This window comes from Mesoplodon bidens, assembly GCF_964165515.1.
Source record: "Mesoplodon bidens genome assembly, chromosome: 3".
In the NCBI taxonomy this organism is placed as follows: domain Eukaryota; kingdom Metazoa; phylum Chordata; class Mammalia; order Artiodactyla; family Ziphiidae; genus Mesoplodon; species Mesoplodon bidens.
In genome coordinates, this window is record NC_138178.1 from 49,262,154 (window position 1) to 49,283,635 (window position 21,482).

General features: G+C 39.9%; 1 protein-coding gene across 2 annotated transcripts in view; it reads right to left on the bottom strand.

Moving 5' to 3' along the window:
• MYO1E (myosin IE) overlaps window positions 1-21,482 on the bottom strand; it is a 207,861-nt gene that overhangs the window by 83,879 nt on the left and 102,500 nt on the right. The window lies entirely within an intron of this gene.

Genomic DNA, 21,482 nt, shown 5'->3' on the forward strand with positions numbered 1-21,482 from the left:
GACAAAAATACCCACCTATGAAGTGGTTCATGACCAGCTCCCTTTCCTCTGAAAAGACCCCCTCAAAACAAAACCAAAAACAAAAGGAAACAGGCAGAAAGGAATTCAGTAAAAAATGCACAATACTGGTTGAGAAAGTTAAATCACAGCAGGATCAGGTTACCTCCATGACTTGTATGATCACTATTAACATGCTGTGTGGGCCAGGGTTCTGATAACCATCACTGTGTACCGGACAGACAATTCAGCATTCTAAATGCCCAATAATAGGAGGAAGCATGAACAGGAACATTACGGAACATCAGAAGGACAGACTAGACAGATTACAACTGACAGGAAGATTGTAAACATTGCAGGAGAAAAGCACACAAAGTAGTGTTATGTGAAACAGATCAGATTCAAAACAGGGTAAACAGGGTTAAAAAACTGTAAAGAAAAAAAAGCACATAAGAAAAATATTAGCAGAGGTTTTGGTAAAGGAAAAGATACCGTGGGAGACTTCTTTCAGTTCATTATTTTCCAAACTTTTAGTAATCACATATCTCTTCTGTAACTAAAAAAAGATGGGGGGGGGGGCTTCCCTGGTGGCGCAGTGGTTGAGGGTCCGCCTGCCGATGCAGGGGACCGGTTCATGCCCCGGTCCGGGAAGATCCCACATGCCGCGGAGCGGCTGGGCCCGTAAGCCATGGCCGCTGAGCCTGCACTCCGCGACGGGAGAGGCCACAACAGTGAGAGGCCCGCGTACCGCAAAAAAAAAAAAACAAAAAAAAAAAGAAAAAGAAAAAGAAAAAGTAGGCACTCTCAGGTTTCAAACCATGTGCCTTGAACTGATGCAAGCAACTTTATTTTAGAAGTTCTAAAATTAAATGATGAGGTAATATTAATCACATCCTGCATAACAAAGACTACTTCCGTTTGGTGGCCTTACTGCATGGGGAAAGCCTTTTGTTAACACCGTATAGTCAGATCTCCAAAATCTCCGTTTCTTCCCCCAAAATCCCCTTGAAGTGATGACGACCTCAATTCAAAACATGCTTAAGTCAGTCAGATTTCTCATCTCTCTCTTGGTAGCCTTGTATTTCCATGATAGAATTAGATGAAAGGAATCCATTATCATGTAAAATAATGGTGAAATTTAACATGAAAAATTCAGGCTGCTGTGAGTTCCTAAGACACTATTTTTGTTTGCTATCGGTGATCAAGAATTTTGGGGTACAGAGCAAATATTCTGTGAACACCCAACCTAATGAACTGTTACCAATTGCTTAAGTACTCAAGAAAAGAGCAAACACTTGCTTAGGGTCCAACCAAGCCAGGTGGCCCCCATCCCCAAAAGGAAACTGAAATAAATTTGGAAATAATTTGCTATTTCAAAACAAAACAAAACGAGGATTAGAGTCACCACCATAGCAAAACTCAGAACTCTGTTGAATTTCTTTGAACTAATATGTTATATGCTTAATTAGAGAGATTATAGGGAAGAATGAGGGAACCATCCTCTGTGAGGACTTCTAAAGGTCTGACTCCATCTGTGCAACTCATTCAGCATCCTAGTACTCAGCTCCTGACTTCCAGGTCACATGAATACAGAAACCAAACTGGTATTTCATAAGGTATGAAAGGCGGAAAGTAGAAAGCCAATGAGCCTGGGATGACATGTCACACTGATTACAGAGCCATGCTTACTCACAGGCACAAGTAGGTATAATAAATATTTCAGCTCCATGAGGAAGTTATCTGTTCAAATGGTCCATGTAATCAGAAGATACATACCCTAGATCCAAGGTCAAAACATGCACTCTCACTCATTTGAAGCATAGGTTTGTTAACAATGAAACTCCATTTTATAATGTTGTAAATAACGTGAACATTCAAGAACACTGGAAAGTCCAAGAGTACAATGGTACAACCAGCCTATATAATATTACACAGACATTTAAAATAGTTAGAAAACTATGTGGCAATATAAAAACAATGCAATTAAGGCTAAGTGGCAACATAAGCAGAAGACACTGTACCTATAACTTGATTACAACTATGTAAAAATAATGTATGGACAAGAACAGAAATGGAACAAGGAAAAAGAAACAGTTCTGTCTTGTTGGGGGGCTGATATCTGGATGATTCTTGTTTCTTTTCATGTGATTTCTCTTAAGGTTTAAAGTTTTGAGAGAGACAGTTACCCATATATTTCATATTTTTTAAAAATATGGGACTTCCCTGGTAGTCCAGTGGTTAAGACTCCGTGCTTCCACGTCAGGGGGCATGTGTTCGATCCCTGGTTGGGGAAGTTCCACATGCTGTGCAGTGTGGCCAAGGGGGAAAAAAAAAAGGAACAGAAAAAAAACAGAATTTTTTCCCAGCATTTCCAGAAAAAGTGGGATCGCACATCACAATGACAATCAACAGAATTAATTTCTTTAGATTATTACTATGTCATGAGTAAACAACTTTCGTATGTAGACTTCCTTAGAGAAAGCTGTGAGTGTGTAAAAGAGAAAAGGAAAAAAAACAATAAATCCTATTACAATTACTAAATGAAAGTATAGTAATGTCCCCACTGTGTCTTTGGTTAGTAGTGTGATCAGACATAAAATATCTTGTGTCTTTTGTTGAAAGAAAAAAAAGGAAGATTAATGGAAAGTAACTCATTTCATATATTAAAATAAGTATGCCAGGTACATTAATAGGACATCTACATTCTCAGTAACACTGATATTTTTCCGAATATTTAAAATAATTAGTTATGGCTGAACTTTGATCGGAATTTTCATTTCTTGGATTCAATTTACAGATGCTTAAAAAGAAATTTTATTGATCAGAGGCTGGTAATTTGCTCAGAATATGGTACAAGAATGGAGTGCTCCATAATTACTTGAAGCTTACAGTATATATAACCATAATTACATTGGCCCTTTCAGGGAAAAAATTGTTTCTTCCCCTGGACTAAAACCCATGTTAAAAGAATGTGAAGGTATCAGACAGATTATACAGCACACGTGAAATTATTTGCTTTGCATCTCACAGCAATTAGAGCAATTTGCTTTGTTTATGGTTATAAGGCCTTTCTTAATTGCCTTCACTTGACTTCTAAAGTGGACCAAAAAATACTCTAGAAATGTATGTGCCTTAAAATTAGAAAAATACCCCAGTGGTCCCGAAGTCCAGCAGCCTATCAGAATCCTCAAAGTACTTAAAAAATGCCCATGTCTGGGCCTGTCTTCAGACCTGCTGAATCCTGGTCTCCAAGGACAGGGCCTAGAAATAAGGATTTCTAACAAACTCCCTAGTTCTCATATAGCTGGCTGGGAACCAGCTAAACAAATGTAAAACGCAGTCAAGACAGATTTCATAGGAAACATCAATTCAAATAGGAAATAATGTAATATTTCTGACTGCATTCACTATACAAATGGAAACATGCTAAAATTTCAAAGAAATGGAAAGAATGTTCGGGGCGGGGCGGGTCGCTATTTACAATGATACATTAATAATTGGATTCAAAGACTATAATTGTTTTTCTTAGTCCGAAGGTTATTCCTCACTTAAAAATCAATAGTGTAGGGCCTCCCTGGTGGCGCAGTGGTTGAGAGTCCGCCTGCCGATGCAGGGGATACGGGTTCGTGCCCCGGTCTGGGAGGATCCCATATGCCGCGGAGCGGCTGGGCCCGTGAGCCATGGCCGCTGGGCCTGCGCGTCCGGAGCCTGTGCTCCGCAACGGGAGAGGCCACAACAGTGAGAGGCCCGCATACCGCAAAAAGAAAAAAAAAAAAAAAAAAATCAATAGTGTTTTCAATTCAGTTCAACTGATTCTAGCAAATGTAAAAATATCTTAGTCGTATTTGGGGGTGGGTATCCCAGAGAATAGGTAGGGTCGACCATTCCTCCTACCTCCCCCTTGCTAGTCTCAAAATTTTTATCTCTGCTGGTTCTTACCACACTAGCTGTTGTTCCCTTATAACTGTTCAAGTTAATGTAATTGAAATGCTGCTCTGCCTACTTTACATTTATTTGCACTTTAGAAAGGATAAAAATTTAAAACAAAAATTGTATGTGCATTTGCTTACCCAGCATGCACTAAGTGCCTCCTTGTGCCAAGGGCGAGGCTGGGATGAAATGTGTCTCCTGCCCTGGAGGGCAAGTGCACCAACACTGTGATAACATCTTGGAGATACGGGTACAGTTTTAGGGATTCCTGAGTTTGTATTAGGAAAAGATTCCTAAAGAAAAGCGCAAGCTAAGTCAAGTCACACTACTTACATTTCAACGAGACAGATAAAGTTAGCCAGGTAGGGGAATGAGGGTGTGTGTGTGTGTATGTGTGTGTGCGTGTGTATGTGCACACACGCAGGTAAGCATCAGAGGGCGGCATTCCTGCCCAGAATGAATGATTGATAGGACAATGAAGTTATGAAAATTCCCACTGGGTCCTACTCTCTTAGACCTGACTTTTTTCTTTTTTTATATAGGGACATATTAGTACTAAACTTGACTCTTATTTCAGAAGGTATAACCCAAGGGTAAAAAACACAGAGATAGCTTAAAAACTTATTTCTAATTTTACAGTTATAAAAGATAAACAGGGCTTCCCTGGTGGCGCAGTGGTTGAGAGTCCGCCTACCGATGCAGGGGACACAGGTTCGTGCCCCGGTCTGGGAAGATCCCACATGCCACGGAGCAGCTGGGCCCGTGAGCCATGGCCGCTGGGCCTGCGCGTCCGGAGCCTGTGCTCCGCAACGGGAGAGGCCACAACAGTGAGAGGCCTGCGTACCGCAAAAAAAAAAAAAAAAAAAAAGATAAACATATTGGTGACTGAAAAGAGTCCAGATGAGAAATAACATCAATTCCAAAGGAGATTTGAAAGCAAACTAAAATTTTGCAGATGTATTCACTGTAGCATGTGTCTGCTGGGTGGGTAAGGCATGTCAAGGACTGCTCTAAGGGCTTCAATCATTTGATCTGGATAATAGCCCTGTGAGGTAGGGACTATTCTTATTCCCATTATTTGATGAAAGAGGCTAAGCAACTTGCTCAGGGACACAGAGCTAGTGAGTGGCATCACTAGGAAAGGACTTGAGATAGTTTAAATCAGAAGTCTGAGCTATACTGCTTCAGATGAAGGTCTATATTTAGATAGTCAATTAAAATCAACAAAGTGTCCTAAAGAACTCCATGAATAGCACAGTTCATAGTATAATCAAACTTTTAGTTACTGAGTTTTTACTGATACACACCCCTTGAAGCAAGGCTTCTGCCAAAACACTTATTATCTCACACACAGTCGGAGCTAACAAATAATAATAGCCTGCATCACTGTGCTCACAAGACAAGATGTGATCGGGAAGAAGAAACACATCAAAGAAGATTCTGGACAGACTCCTCCAAAGACTCAATTCACACACACCCTTCTTGGCAGCCCTACTGGATCTGGGAAAGAAATAAGTCTGAAGTGAAGCATCTCTGTTGCCCATCTGAAGGGTTCCAGGGCTGGAGAGAAAGGGGTGATCTGTCAGAGCTTGTGATGACATTGAAAAATAGAGCCTCAAGTACACGCAACGGCTGAAAGTATAAAATACAAAATCAAACAGACATGCCAACACGACTGAGTAAATGATAAAAATTCATTAACATAATGAGGAAAGTGAGAATAAGACAAAGAACTGTTATGTCTTCCAAAGCAATTAGTATTGTCAGGCGGACAAAATTATCATCTACGGTCTGCCAAGAAAGTGGCCCCGGGGCAATGCGCATGTTGGCCCAGCCTGATACAATAGGAAAAACCCAATGTTTAGTCTGAACACCAAGTTTCAGCCCCAACTCAGCTACTTATTAGCTCTGCAATTCCTTTTACTGTTACTACCAGGTATTTTACATCACTCCTTAACAGTTAAAAATAATTTTTATATGTATTTCCTTATTCAATAGTTTTCCTTTAAGGTATTAATCCCCATTTTGCAGAAGAAGTGACTGAGGCTTGCAGAAGTCACACACTTTCGACAGAACAGAATAACAAGTCTACCCCGTGACTCAACCCCAGAGATCTTTCCACTGTACCACATGACCATGGGCAGTAACAGGTTACTAACCAGACAACCTGACACCTGCTGGCTCAAAGCAGCAGAGAAAAGTGGAGAGAGTGTACTAGGGGAGCCAGGCGGCCCTGGCTTGATGCATGGCTTTGCCACATTTCAAATGTGAGACGTTTAACATGTTTCATTACCTCTCTGAGACTCAGTTCTCTGATCTGCAAAAAGGGGGGTTGTAATACGTAGCTTACTAGGTTGTAAATAACATAAGTAAAAGATGCTGAGATACAAAGCAAATACTTAAAAAGGGGTTATTATTATGATTATAGATAATATATTAATGAGCTAATGAGTCAGGTTTCCTGAATAACACTCTTTGACGAAGCCTGGTCAGGGAACTTGGGGTAGAAGGGCACATTTGAGCCCCCAGCTCTTCAAACCCACAGCCACAGGGCAGGCCTCATGCAGACCCCACAGTCAGGGGTGTGAGCTAATTGGGCCTCCCAAAGCCAGGCCAGTGGGACAGGGAGCCTCAAAGGATGCTGGTGCTGGGATAAACAAGAAATTGGGTGGACCAAAAGAAACAGAAAAGAGTTCCAATGCTAATAATAAAAGGCTCCTGAAATACATCAAAGACAGGAAGTCAGCCTGAGAATCCATGAGACACTTGACAGTGCTGAGTCAGAGAGCAGAGATAAGACATAAGCCAAATATTAGAAGTGATCTGATTTTTAAAATTATTTAAATCTTTAATCTTTACTCCTGCAAATCTTAGGGATTCCAAATCCAAAATATCTCTTGAAGAGGACAGTTCAGAAATCTTAGATCCAATAGTAACAACTATCTCCTTTTCCTCTATGAAAATTCTCATATTCAATCAGTCACCAAATCTTTTGATGTGCCTTCAAAAGATCTCTCACGTCTTTATTTCTTAAAAAATATTTATTTGGCACATATTCAGGATACAACCTACCAAGACTTTGCAAATGCTGTATACATTAAGAACAGAACACCCTACTTTTCAGAAAAACAACTGCTTAAGGATATTTCAAGCAGAAAAAATTAGAAACTGGATCAAATGTGATGCTCTCAAATCAACAACACGTTTTTTTAAATGTGCTAGGACAGCAAGAACTGATGCAGGCCAAAAGTGGAATTCACTTTTGATGGCAGCAATAAAACTGTCACATAAATGTTCTCTAAGACCCTGTAAGTCTTTACAGAGGTCAGCTGGCAAGGGCTGCAGAAATGCCTCTGGCCACAGTGCCAAGGTCTGGTCTGGTGATACATAGATGGTAGAGAATATGAGAAAAAATTGCCATTTCTCCTTCCTCTCTTCCCACACCATGATTATTTTATTCAGTAAATTTGCATAGATGTCTCTGATAGGTCCAAAGTTACCACATATGCAATTCTAAAACACATCCAAATTCTGGATTCTGGAGCACAGAAAACTATTGAGTTAAGCAGATTTCGGTTGCTCATTTACTGGGCTCATAGGTGGATACCTGTGTCTTCAGGTGCTCATCATTGTCAATGATACTAATGTGGCTACAGCTGTTGTGTTTTTCTCTTGGCACTGCCTGGAGTCCACATTCACTTCCTATTCCTTTAATTCCTTCAGAGGCTTATGGAATGTCACACATCAGTTTCCTCTTTGCCTTTCCAACTCAGGTCAGGCCCTCATAACCTCACTACATATCTGTATTTGCTCAAGATCCCATCACTTTTCTACCCATAGACTCGTCTTTGTGAACCAGCCTTTCATGGTATTGTGTCTCTGCTCAGAGACCTGCAAGACATCAGCAAGACCTGAAGGTTTATCTGCAGATCACCCAGCCTGGGAATGAGGATTTCAGGAGGCTTAGTCTTGGTGCTCAACTAGAATAAATTGGGGGGCTTGAAAAAAGATATTGGATGCCCTGGGCCCACCATAAATCAGTTGAAAGAGAATTTTGAGAAGGGTAGCCTAGATGTCTTTATAGGCACTGAGTGAACAGGGCAATTCAGGAATGGGAGATATTTATCCCTGGAAAGTTAAATTAGTGAACGCAAGGCACAGTGGATGAAATCAGCATCAATGGCAGCCACTCTCCCTGACCTGTCTGCCAGTGAGCTCTTGAGGAAGACTCGGGAAACATTAAGGCAAATGCTGGCTGTTTATTCCTGATAGAACTTAACCTACTGCATGGTAGGGGCTGACAGGACAAAGTGTAGATTAATACAAAGGGGTTGCCCTACATGGAGTCAGGGCAGGAAAAATCAACAGCAGACACGATGGGTTTTCCCCAAGTAAACAGACTACTGAGGAGCAGACTACTCTCTCCAGATAAAAGTGGGGGCCATGACATGACGACATTAGCCACTGTGATCATCCCTCTAGAGGGAATCCAACCCTCTAATGGTAATCCAGCAACCCTCATAGACTGTGTTCCAGGGAAATAATCAACAGAGCAGTCCACCACAGGCAGAATTCTCCTTATAAAATCATGAACTGGGGTCTAATTCACACTCACTTGTGAGTCTGGTTGGCCAGTCAGTCAACCTGAGGCTGCTCAACTCCAGCTATTTTGACAAATCAAGTCTGTACATGTTTGCAAAACTCAGGACCAACAACTGATCAACAACAAAGGAGGCAAGAATATACAATGAAGAAAGGACAGCCTCTTTAATAAGTGGTGCTGGGAAAACTGGACAGCTACATGTAAAAGAATGAAACTAGAACACTCCCTAACACCACACACAAAAATAAACTCAAAATGGATTAAAGACCTGAGTGTAAGACCAGATACTATAAAACTCCTAGAGGAAAACATAGGCAGAACACTCTCTGACATAAATCACAGCAATATTTTTTGGATCCGTCTCCTAAAGCAAAGGAAAGAAAAGCAAAAATAAACAAATGGGATCTAATTAAGCTTAAGAGCTTTTGCATAGCAAAGGAAACTACTGACAAAATGAAAAGACAACCTACTGAATGGGAGAAAGTATTTGCAAATGAAATGACCAATAACGGGTTAATATCCAACGTATATAAACAGCTCATAGAATTCAACATCAAAGAAATAAACAACCTGATAAAAAATGGGCAGAAGAATTGAACAAACATTTTTCCAAAGAGGAAATGCAGATGGCCAACAGGCACATGAAAAGATGCTCAACATCACTAATTATCAGGGAAATGCAAATCAAAACCACAATGAGATATCACCTCGCACATGTCAGAATGGCCATCATCGAAAAGAACACAACTAACAAGGGGCTTCCCTGGTGGCGCAGTGGTTGAAAGTCCGCCTGCTGATGCAGGGGACACGGGTTCGTGCCCCGGTCCGGGAAGGTCCCACATGCCATGGAGCGGCTGGGCCCGTGAGCCATGGCCACTGGGCCTGCGCGTCTGGAGCCTGTGCTTCGCAACGGGAGAGGCCACAACGGTGAGAGGCCCGCGTACCACAAAAAGGGAAAAAAAAAAAAAAAAAGAACACAACTAACAAGTGTTGGCGAGGATGTGGAGAAAAGGGAACCCTCATACACTGCTGGTGGGAATATAGATTGGTGCAACCACTGTGGAAAAAAGTATGGAGGTTTTTCAAAAAAACTAAAAATAGAACTACTCTAATAGAATGACCCAGCAGTTCCACTCTTGGGTATATATCTGAAAAAAACAAAAACACCAATTGGAAAAGACACATGTACTCCAATGTTCATTGCAGCATTACTTTCAACTGCCAAGACATGGAAGCAACCTAAGTGTCCATCAACAGATGGATGGATAAAGAAGATGTAGTATATATACACAATGCAATATTCTTCAGCCACAAAAAAGAAAGAAATTTTGCCTTTGCAGCAGCATGGATGGACTTGGAGGGCATTATGCTAAGTGATACAAGTCAGACAGAGAAAGACAAATACTGTATGACATCACTTATATGTGGCATCTAATAAATACAACAAACTAGTGAATGTAACATAAAAGAAACAGACTCACAGAGAGAACAAACTAGTGGTTATCAGTGGGAGGTGGGGAGAGGCAAGATAGTGGTGGGAGATTAAGGAGTACAAACTAATATGTATAAAGTAAGCTACAAGGATATATGGTACAACACAGGGAATATAGCCAATATTTTATAGTAACTATAAAGGGAGTATAAACTTTAAAAATTGTGAATCACTATATATTATACACCTGTGCATATTACTGTACATCAGCTATACTTCAATTAAAAAACAAACTCAGGGCCAAGGCTTGGCTGGAGGTCTGCACTTGAGAAAGCAGCTTGTCTTCTTCCTTGATTTCTTTCTTTTTAAATTCAATTTGTTACACTGATTTCTATCCAGAAATAATCAGCTGCCAGTCCATCCTGTCACTGTATCCACCTCTTCAGAAAACATAAGATTGGGATGGAACTGATAAGATTGCTTCTATGTGCTGCATTATCCCATCTAAGCGTACACATTTCGTGGTCATCACTTTGTAATGTACAGCTACATCGAATCACTATGTTGTGCATCTAGATCTAACATAGTGCTGTAGGTCAATCATACATCAATTTTAAAAAATCATAATTTTTTTTCTTATATTAATATAATTTTCTTTTAAAAAACTTCTTTAAATGTATTTGACCTTCATTTCAGTTTCTTCTATAGCATGATTTAAAATGCATAAAATATGTATTGTCATGGAAATCCCAAATATATTTTTCTCTAAAGCCAGATGCTTTAAACAAAAAATATTTATATACATACATTATTAATAAAATGTTTAACAAATCAGATACAAAAATTTAATAATTTATTTTAAAATTAAAAATAGATAAATAAAAAATAAAGCATATGCACTTCATCATGTAGATAAGGTCATATACCAGGGAAATCAGAAGGTGAAAGTCTAAAAGAACACCAGAGAGATTAGATCATCATTAATTTTTAATTTCCTAATTAAAGGATACTAAAAATTCCTAGTCTCTCCAGCTACGGCAGAAGCCCTTTGCACAAGGAGCAGACTTTTCTTCCAGCCCCCAGGAAAATTGGTTTTGTTTGTTTTCTGTTCACAAGTGCATTCAGGTAGGCAGCATTGGACTCGGCCCTAGCTGAATGAGCACCCAGCTCTCCCATGTCAGTAGCTGCAAACTTGGGCTTCTCTACCCAGAACAGCATTTCCCTCCCTTCCCTTCCCTCAAGCATTATTTGGAAGAGTTCCAAAACCCCCAAACCAGGAGAGACCTCAGAGGTCATCTGGTCAATCAGTTCACTCATAAGTGAAGACATCGAGGCCCAGATGAGTGTTAGGTTTGCTGCCCAGGATCACAGAGCTGGTGAGAGTGAACCACAGCACAGCAGAGATAGCAAATCTACTTTCTCAAAGCAGATGAAGCACAGCTCTTCGGTAGTAAAGAAATTTGTCTGGGGTCTTTGGGAATTGGCCAGTGATTTATGATTAAGAGCTTTGGAAAGCTGTGTCTAAGTTCTGACCCATGGAGAAAATGGAGGCTACAGATATTGGCCCAAATCTTCAGGAGGGCTGGAGACTACCGGTCAGTCATGCAGGCAGTGTGTGATTGAGCCCAAATAAAACCTCTGGACAGCAAAGGCTTGGGTGAACTTCCTAGTTGGCAATACTGTCAACTCCCACACCACAGTTGGAAGGAGGAAACACCATCCATGACTCCACGGGGAGAGGATGCGTAGAAGCATCACACGTGGACCTCTCACAGACCTTGCCCTTGTGTCTCTACTGTTTTCTGGTTCTGCTTTGCATCCTTTTGCTCTAATAAAACGGTAACCATAGGGCACAGTGCTTTCATGAGGTCTGTGAGTCATTCCAGTAAATTACTGAAATTGAGGGGTTGGTGGGAACCCTGGAACTTGCAGCTGGTGTCTGTGGAGGACTGTGCCTTTCACGTGTGAACTTTGGCTTGACTTGAGGTGGTTAGTGTCAGAAGTCAAAGCAGCTCCCTGTTCCACCATCTCCTATATTAAACCACAGACACTGCAATAGAAATCCCTGGAGCAGGGCCTTCAAGTCTTTGCCACCTGAACACTGGAAAGAAGGATCCTAGAAGTGGGCATGTGTCCTGCTTCGGGCAAGTGTACTCTGCAGGACAGATTGAGGGGATCCAAGAGAGGGAAAGAGGTGGGCTACGAAAAACAGGAAGTAGCTCCAAACTGGAGAAGCTCATGCAACAAGACCATCCCCTTCCTTCTCATCTCACTAGGGGCCCAGGAGGAAAGAAAAAGGGCAAGGGAATATGTTAGAAAACTCATCCTATCCTCTCTCATTTAATTCAAGTCAAGAAAACACCTCCCACCTCTCTATTGGCCAGTGACCTCCACTTGGGGTCAAACAGGAGCATTTCCAATTCAGCAACCAAACTCATCAACACCCAATGTTCCTTCCAAAGGGCTTCACCTGTAGCTAATTAAATATTTAGATCTAACTTCCAATTTACAGAAAATTGAAGGAATTAGAGTAATGAGACCATGAGGAAGCAACTGGACCAATCTAAAAGGTGTCTATAGGAAAAGTGGGTTGGTCTCTTGACCAAGTCAACAGAAAAAAGAAAAATAATGGGAAAGGGGAACTGTGGTAGGATTAAAAAAATGACTCATAACCAAATGCAGCCAGTGTTCCTTGATTTACATAAACTGGCAAGAAAGGACAAGTTTGCCACAATCACAGAAATTTACATAGAGACTGCTTATCTTTAGATGACATTAAGTTAGTATTAATTATTTAGTTGTGATAATGGTATTGGGGCTAAGTTAGAAAACGTTATTTTCTAGACATGCATAGAGAAACATTTAGAGGTAAGATGTCATGAAGTCTATATCTTGAAGCTTCAATGTTTTTGTTTTATAGTTTTGACTTTGGAGCCCTGTAATGATTTATACAATTATATAACAAAATTAAAATTAAAAAAATTTAAACTCCTAAAATCCAACATGAAATAAATGAATCTAACTGTAGTTCAAGTTGGCATGTTAATAACACAGAAAAGAATTCTTTTAAGGGACTTTTAAAACCCAATATGTTGACTGTACATCGTAAGAAAGAACAGAACAAAAAAAAACAGAAAGAAGAAAAAAATTTTAAGTAAATTCAATATTGCTACGAATAATGTTGGTATTGTTATCTTCAAGCATTAACAGAATTAGTTTATTTGCTTTATCCCATTATTTACTATGAAATATATAATATTTATTTATAAATATACATTTATATATACTTATTTATTTATAGTTTTATGCACCTACACATTATAGAGCAAGTAACTGTAATAATGTCATCAGGAATCGAGGTTTTCAATGTAAGAAAAATGGGGATACAAATATAAAAACCAAAGAAGTAAAAATCCTATAATCTTAAAAATGAACTGGGGGATTTCCCTGGCAGTCCAGTGGTTAAGACTCTGCAATTCCACTGCAGGGGGCACAGGTTCGATCCCTGGTCTGGGAACCAAGATACCGCATGCTGCATGGCGAAAAAATTAAAAAAAAAAAATAACTGGACATTATCAACATGAACTCATGTTTCATTTTTTTCTTAAAAAGTTAATATTCCTTGCCTTTGTCCTCTGAAAAGAATAAGAAGCACTGTTAACAGACTGTAGTGAGCACTCTTAGTGACTAGATTGATGGTCTCTAAATACTATTTCCCATTAAAATGAACCAGGGTTTTTTGATGAAATGGATGATTCCAAGGCTTGGCAGAAGAGGTACAAGATGAGCCTGGAACATCTTTTTTTTTTTTTTTTTTTTAATCATCTTTATTGGAGTATAATTGCTTTACAGTGGTGTGTTAGTTTCTGCTATGTAACAAACTGAGTCAGTTATACATATACATGTATATGTACAGTGAGTCAGCTCTATGTATACATATATACCCCTTCGACTCTTGTGTCTCCCTACCACCGACCCTATCCCACCCCTCTAGATGGCCACTTAGCACCGATCTGATCGTGCCGTGCTATGCGGCTGCTTCCCACTAGCTATCTATTTTACATTTGGTAGTGTATATATGTCCATGCCAATCTCTCACTTCGTCCCAGCCACTCTCTCACTTCATCCCAGCTTACCTTTCCCCCTCCCCGTGTCCTTAAGTCCATTCTCTACGTGTGCCTTTATTCCTCTCCTGCCCCTAGGATCTTCAGAACCATTTTATTTTATTTTTTTAGATTCCATATATATGTGTTAACATACAGTATTTCTTTTTCCCTTTCTGACTTACTTCACTCTGTATGACAGTCTCTAGGTCCATCCACCTCACTACAAATAACTCAATTTCGTTTCTTTTGATGGCTGAGTAATATTCCATTGTATACATGTGCCACATCTTCTTTATCCATTCATCTGTTGATGGACACTTAAGTTGCTTCCATGTCCTGGCTATTGTAAACAGAGCTGCAATGAACATTGTGGTACATGATTCTTTTTGAATTATGGTTTTCTCAGGGTATATGCCCAGGAGTGGGATTGCTGGGTCATGTGGTAGTTCTACTTTTAGCTTTTTAAGGAACCTCCATACTGCTCTCCATAGTGGCTGTATAAATTACATTCCCCCCAACAGTGCAGGAGGGTACCCTTTTCTCCACACCCTCTCCAGCATTTATTGTTTGTAGATTTTTTGATGATGGCCATTCTGACTGATGTGAGGTGATACTTCATTGTAGTTCTGATCTGCATTTCTCTAATGGTTAGTGATGTTGAGCATCCTTTCATGTGTTTGTTGTCAATCTGTATATCTTCTTTGGAGAAATGTCTGTTTAGGTCTTCTGCCCATTTTTTGATTGGGTTGTTTTTTTCATACTGAGCTGCATGAGCTGCTTGCATATTTTGGAGATTAATCCTTTGTCAGTTGCTTTGTTTGCAAATATTTTCCCCAATTCTGAGAGTTGTCTTTTCATCTTGCTTATGGTTTCTTTTGCTGTGTAAAGCTTTTAAGTTTCACTAGGTCCCATTTATTTATTTTTGGTTTTATTTCCATTTCAATAGGACTTGGGTCAAAAAGGATCTTGCTTTGATTTATGTTAGACTGTTCTGCCTATGTTTTCCTCTAAGAGATTTATAGTGTCTGGCCTTACATTTAGGTCTTTAATCCATTTTGAGTTTATTTTTTTTTTATTTTTATTTTTTTTTGTGTTATGCGGGCCTCTCACTGTTGTGGCCTCTCCCCTTGCGGAGCGCAGGCTCCGGACGCACAGGCTCAGCGGCCATGGCTCACGGGCCTAGCCGCTCCGCGGCATGTGGGATCCTCCCGGACCGGGGCACGAACCCGTGTCCCCTGCATCTGCAGGCGGACTCTCAACCACTGCGCCACCAGGGAAGCCCCTTGAGTTTATTTTTGAGTATGGTGTTAGGGAGTGTTCTAATTTCATTATTTTACATGTAGCTGCCCAGTTTTCCTAGCACCACTTAATTGAAGAGCCTGTCTTTCCTCCACTGTATATTCTTGCCTACTTTATTAAAGATAAGGTGACCATATGTGTGTAGATTTATCTCTGGGCTTTCTATCCTGTTCCATTGATCTATATTTCTGTTTTTGTGCCAGTACCATACTGTCTTGATTACTATAGCTTTGTAGTATACTCTGAACTCAGGGAGCCTGATTCCTTCAGCTCTGTTTTTTTTTTCTCAACATTGCTTTGACTATTTGGGATCTTTTGTGTTTCCATACAGATTGTGAAATTTTTTGTTCTAGTTCTGTGAAAAATACCATTGGTGGTTTAATAGGGATTGTATTGAATCTGTAGACTGCTTTAGGTAGTACAGTCATTTTCACAATGTTGAGCCTTCCAATCCAAGAACATGGTATATCTCTCCATCTGTCTGTATCGTCTTTAATTTCTTTCATCAGTGTCTTATAGTTTTCTGCATGCAGGTTTTTTGTCTCCTTAGGTAAGTTTATTCCTAAGTATTTTATTCTTTTTGTTGCAATGGTAAATGGGAGTGTTTCCTTAATTTCTCTTTCAGATTTTTCATCATTAGTGCATAGGAATGCAAGAGATTTCTGTGCATTAATTTTCTATCCTGCTACTTTACCAAATTCACTGATTAGTTCTAGTAGTTTTCTGGTAGCATCTTTAGGATTCTCTATGTATAGTATCATGTCATCTGCAAACAGTGACACTTTTACTTCTTCTTTTCTGATTTGGATTCCTTTGATTTCTTTTTCTTCTCTGATTGCTGTAGCTAAAACTTCCAAAACTATGTTGATTAATAGTGGTGAGAGTGGGCAACCTTGTCTTGCCCCTGATCTTTGTGGAAATGGTTTCCGTTTTTCACCATTGAGAATGATGTTGGCTGTGAATTTGTCATATATGTCCTATATTATGTTGAGGTAAGTCTGCTCTATGCCTACTTTCTGGAGGGTTTTTATCATAAATCGGTGTTGAATTTTGTCAAAAGCTTTCTCTGCATCTATTGAGATCATATGGTTTTTATTCTTCAATTTCTTAATATGGTATATCACATTGATTGATTTGCATATATTGAAGAATCCTTGCATTCCTGGGATAAACCCCACTTGATCATGTTGTGTGATCCTTTTAATGTGCTGTTGGATTCTGTTTGCCAGTATTTTGTTGAGGATTTTGCATCTATGTTTATCAGTGATACTGCATCTATGTTTATCAATGACCTGTAGTTTTCTTTTTGGGGGACATCTTTGTCTGGTTTTGGTATCAGGGTGATGGTGGCCTCGTAGGATGAGTTTGGGAGTGTTCCTCCCTCTGCTATATTTTGGAAGAGTTTGAGAAGGGTAGGTGTTAGCGCTTCTCTAAATGTTAGAATTCGCCTGTGAAACCATCTGGTCCTGGGCTTTTGTTTGTTGTAAGATTTTTAATCACAGTTTTAATTTCATTACTTGTGATTGGTCTGTTTATAGTTGCTATTTCTTCCTGGTTCAGTCTTGGAAGGTTGTGTTTTTCTAGGAACTTATCCATTTCTTCCAGGTTGTCCATTTTATTGGCATATAGTTGCTTGTAAGTAATCACTCATGATCCTTTGTATTTCTGCAGTGTCAGTTGTTACTTCTCCTTTTTCATTTCTAATTCTATTGAGTCTTCTCCCTTTTTTTCTTGATGAGTCTGGCTAATGGTTTATCAATTTTGTTTATCTTCTCAAGGAACCAGCTTTTAGTTTTATTGATCTTTGCTATGGTTTCCTTCATTTCTTTTCTATTTATTTCTGATCTGATCTTTATGATTTCTTTCCTTCTGCTAACTTTGGGTTTTTTTTTTGTTTTGTTTTTGTTTTTTGCGGTATGCGGGCCTCTCACTGTTGTGGCCTCTCCCGTTGCGGAGCACAGGCTCCGGATGCGCAGGCCCAGCGGCCATGGCTCACGGGCCCAGCCGCTCCGCGGCATATGGGATCCTCCCGGACCGGGGCACGAACCCGTATCCCCTGCATCGGCAGGCGGACTCTCAACCACTGCGCCACCAGGGAGGCCCCTTTGGGGGGTTTTTTGTTCTTATTTCTCTAATTGCTTTAGGTGTAAGGTCAGGTTGTTTATTTGAGATGTTTCTTGTTTCTTGAGGTAGGACTGTATTGCTATAAACTTCCCTCTTAGAACTGCTTTTGCTGAATCCCATAGGTTTTTGGGTTGTCATGTTTTCATTGTCATTTGTTTCTAGGTATTTTTTGATTTCCTCAGTGATCTCTTGGTTATTTAGTAGTGTACTGTTTAGCTTCCATGTGTTTGTATTATTTACAGTTTTTTCCCCATAATTGATATCTAGTCGCATAGCGTTGTAGTAGGAAAAGATACTTGATATAATTTCAATTTTCTTAAATTTACCAAGGCTTGATATGTGACCCAAGATATGATCTATCCTTGAGAATATTCCATGAGCATGTGAGATGAAAGTGTATTCTGTTGTTTTTGGATGGAATGACCTACAAATATCAATGAAGTCCCTCTTGTTTAATGTCATTTAAAGCTTGTGTTTTCTTATTTATTTTCATTTTGGATGATCTGTCCATTGGTGAAAGTGGGGTGTTAAAGTCCCCTACTATGATTGTGTTACTGTTGATTTCCCCTTTTATGGCTGTTAGCATTTGCCTTATGTACTGAGGTGCTCTTATGTTGGGTGCATAAATATTTACAATTGTTATATCTTCTTCTTAGATTGATCCCTTGATCATTATGTAGTGTCCTTCCTTGTCTCTTGTAATAGTCTTTATTTTAAAGTCTATTTTGATGATATGAAAATTGCTACTCCAGCTTTCCTTTGACTTCCATTTGCATGGAATATCTTTTTCCATCCCCTCACTTTCAGTCTGTATGTTTCCCTAGGTCTGAAGTGGGTCTCTTGTAGACAGCATATATACGGGACTTGTGTTTGTATCCATTCAACCAGTCTAGGTCTTTTGGTTGGAGCATTTAATCCATTTACATTTAAGGTAGTTATCGATATGTATGTTCCTATTACCATTTTCTTAATTGTTTTGGGTTTGTTATTGTAGGTCTTTTCCTTCTCTTGTGTTTCCTGCCTAGAGAAGTTCCTTTAGCATTTGTTGTAAAGCTGGTTTGGTGGTGCTGAACTCTCTCAGCTTTTGCTTCTCTGTAAAGGGTTTAATTTCTCCATCGAATCTGAATGAGATCCTTGCTGGGTAGAGTAATCTTGGTTGTAGCTTTTTCCCTTTCATAACTTTAAATATATCCTGTCACTCTCTCTGGCTTGCAGAGTTTCTGCTGAGAAATCAGCTGTTAACCATATGGGGATTCCCTTGTATGTTATTTGTTGCTTCTCCCTTGCTACTTTTAATATTTTTCTTTGTATTTAATTTTTGATAGTTTGATTATTATGTGTCTTGGCTTGTTTCTCCTTCGATTTATCCTGTATGGGACTCTCTGCACTTCCTGGACTTGACTATTTCCTTTCCCATATTAGGGAAGTTTTCAACTATAATCTCTTCAAATATTTTCTCAGTCCCTTTCTTTTTCTCTTCTTCTTCTGGGACCTCTATAATTAGAATGTTGGTGCGTTTAATGTTGTCCCAGAGGTCTCTGAGACTGTCCTCAATTCTTTTCATTCTTTTTTCTTTATTCTGCTCTGTGGTAGTTATTTCCACTATTTTATCTTCCAGGTCACTTATCTGTTCTTCTGCCTCAGTTATTCTGCTATTGTTTCCTTCTAGAGAATTTTTAATTTCATTTATTGTGTTGTTCATCATTGTTTGTTTGCTCTTTAGTTCTTCTAGGTCCTTCTTAAATGTTTCTTGTGTTTTGTCCATTCTATTTCCGAGATTTTGGATCATTGTTACTATCATTACTCTGAATTCTTTTTCAGGTACACTCCTATTTCCTCTTCATTTGTTTGGTCTGGTGGGTTTTTGCCTTGCTTCTTCATCTGCTGTGTGTTTCTCTGTCTTCTCATTTTGCTTAACTTACTGTGTTTGGGGTCTTCTTTTCACAGGCTGCAGGTTCATAGTTCCCTTTGTTTTTGGTGTCTTCTCCCAGTGGGTAAGGTTGGTTTAGTGGGTTGTGTAGGCTTCCTGGTGGAGGGGACTGGTGCCTGTGTTCTGGTAGATGAGGCTGGATCGTGTCTTTCTGGTGGGCAGGACCACATCCGGTGGTGTATTTTGGGGTGTCTGTGAAGTTATTATGATTTTAGGCAGCCTCTCTGCTAATGGGTGTGGTTGTGTTCCTGTCTTGCTAGTTGTTTGGCATGGGGTGTCCAGCACTGGAGCTTGCTGGTTGTTGAGTGGAGCTGGGTCTTAGCATTGAGACAGAGATCTCTGGGAGAGCTCTCGCCGACTGATATTACGAGGGGCCAGGAGGCCTCTGGAGGACTGATGTCCTGAACTCGGCTCTCCCACCTCAGAGGCTCAGGCCTGACACCCGGCTGGAGCACCAAGACCCTGTTAGCCACACGGCTTTTGGGAAGTCTGAGGTCTTCTGCTGGCATTCAGTAGGTGTTCTGTAGGAGTTGTTCCACATGTAGATGTATTTTTGATGTATTTGTGGGGAGGAAGGTGATTTCCACGTCTTACTCCTCTGCCATCTTGAAGGTCCTCCTGTTGCTCTACTTTTTTTTTTTTTTTTTGCGGTACGCGGGCCTCTCACTGTTGTGGCCTCTCCCGTTGCGGAGCACAGGCTCTGGACGCGCAGGCTCAGCGGCCATGGCTCACGGGCCCAGCCGCCCCGCGGCACGTGGGATCCTCCCGGAACGGGGCACGAACCCGCATCCCCTGCATCGGCAGGCGGACTCCCACCCACTGCGCCACCAGGGAAGCCCTGCTCTACTTTTTATACTGTACTATTTACCTTTTATTTATTTTGTTTTTTGATTTTTGAACAAATTTTGAACCTGATATTTTTAGATAATTTAAAATCCATTCACATATCTGCATTGCCCATTCCTATCACAATCACATACAGGTACCAGCTGTACCTATAAATGGAGTTATGTGGTTTTTAGCCTGATTTCCTTATCCCTACTTTATAGGAACATATTTCTTTATAAATCTTGTATATTCCATATATAAGATATGAAAGGGTTTAATAAGGCTTCTTTGTAGATTTATTTCATCAATTCCTTATCTAAAGCTTCATTTATTTACCTTTGTTTGGGCACAGTTCCCAACTGCAAACCTCCTTTGAACAACACACTTCATCAATGCCCTGAGACAGCTTTAGCAGGTCCAGTCTCAGTCCTGTAGACATTTCTGAATCCCAGGGTAAAAGTCACTTGCAGTGTTCAGGTAGGGATCCTTGCCACGGCAGCTAGGAAAAGGACCTGACCTTTGACCCGGCCTCCATTCAGGCTCTCTTACTCCCTCCTGGCTGCCCTGCCCCATTCCTCGGCTGGAGCCTGCAACATCTTAAATAAGGAAACTATCAAAGACTACTGGAGTCATGTCAGAGGGAGAAAGAAGCCAATACAAAGGGCTCTCGCTGGCCAAAGGTAGGACTATTTGAGCCTAAACGAAAACTGCAATGTTGTTCAACAGGTAAGGTATTTAAAATCTACCAGTGTAGAATGATATTGAAAACAAAAACATTTTACTTTGCTGCTAGGGCATCAACTCATTGCTTGAAAAAATTAGTAAATAAAGACAACAAATCAAGCTTTTTAATCTAATTTTCCCATATAGATTGTATTTTATGGTAAACAAATAAAAATTCCAACTAATAAATTAATGTAGAAGGAATAATAGAAATAGAAAATGATTCTTTTTCAACCATCAATTAAATGATGATTGTGAAATGAGAATTTATAATGGATTGACCCACTGGAAATCTGAACATCACACAAAGACAGACCAACAGGCATTAAGTGCACAGCATCAATGATGGAGCATTTTTTTTTCCAAATAATTGAATCTGAACCTGATCAAGCTGTTAGATCTGTCAATTAACAGGAATAGAGAGGACAGTGCAAAGTCACGGTATACAATTAGCTAACACCAGACTACAGAAAATTCTGCAGGACAAACCTTTTTCTTTAACAAATAAAT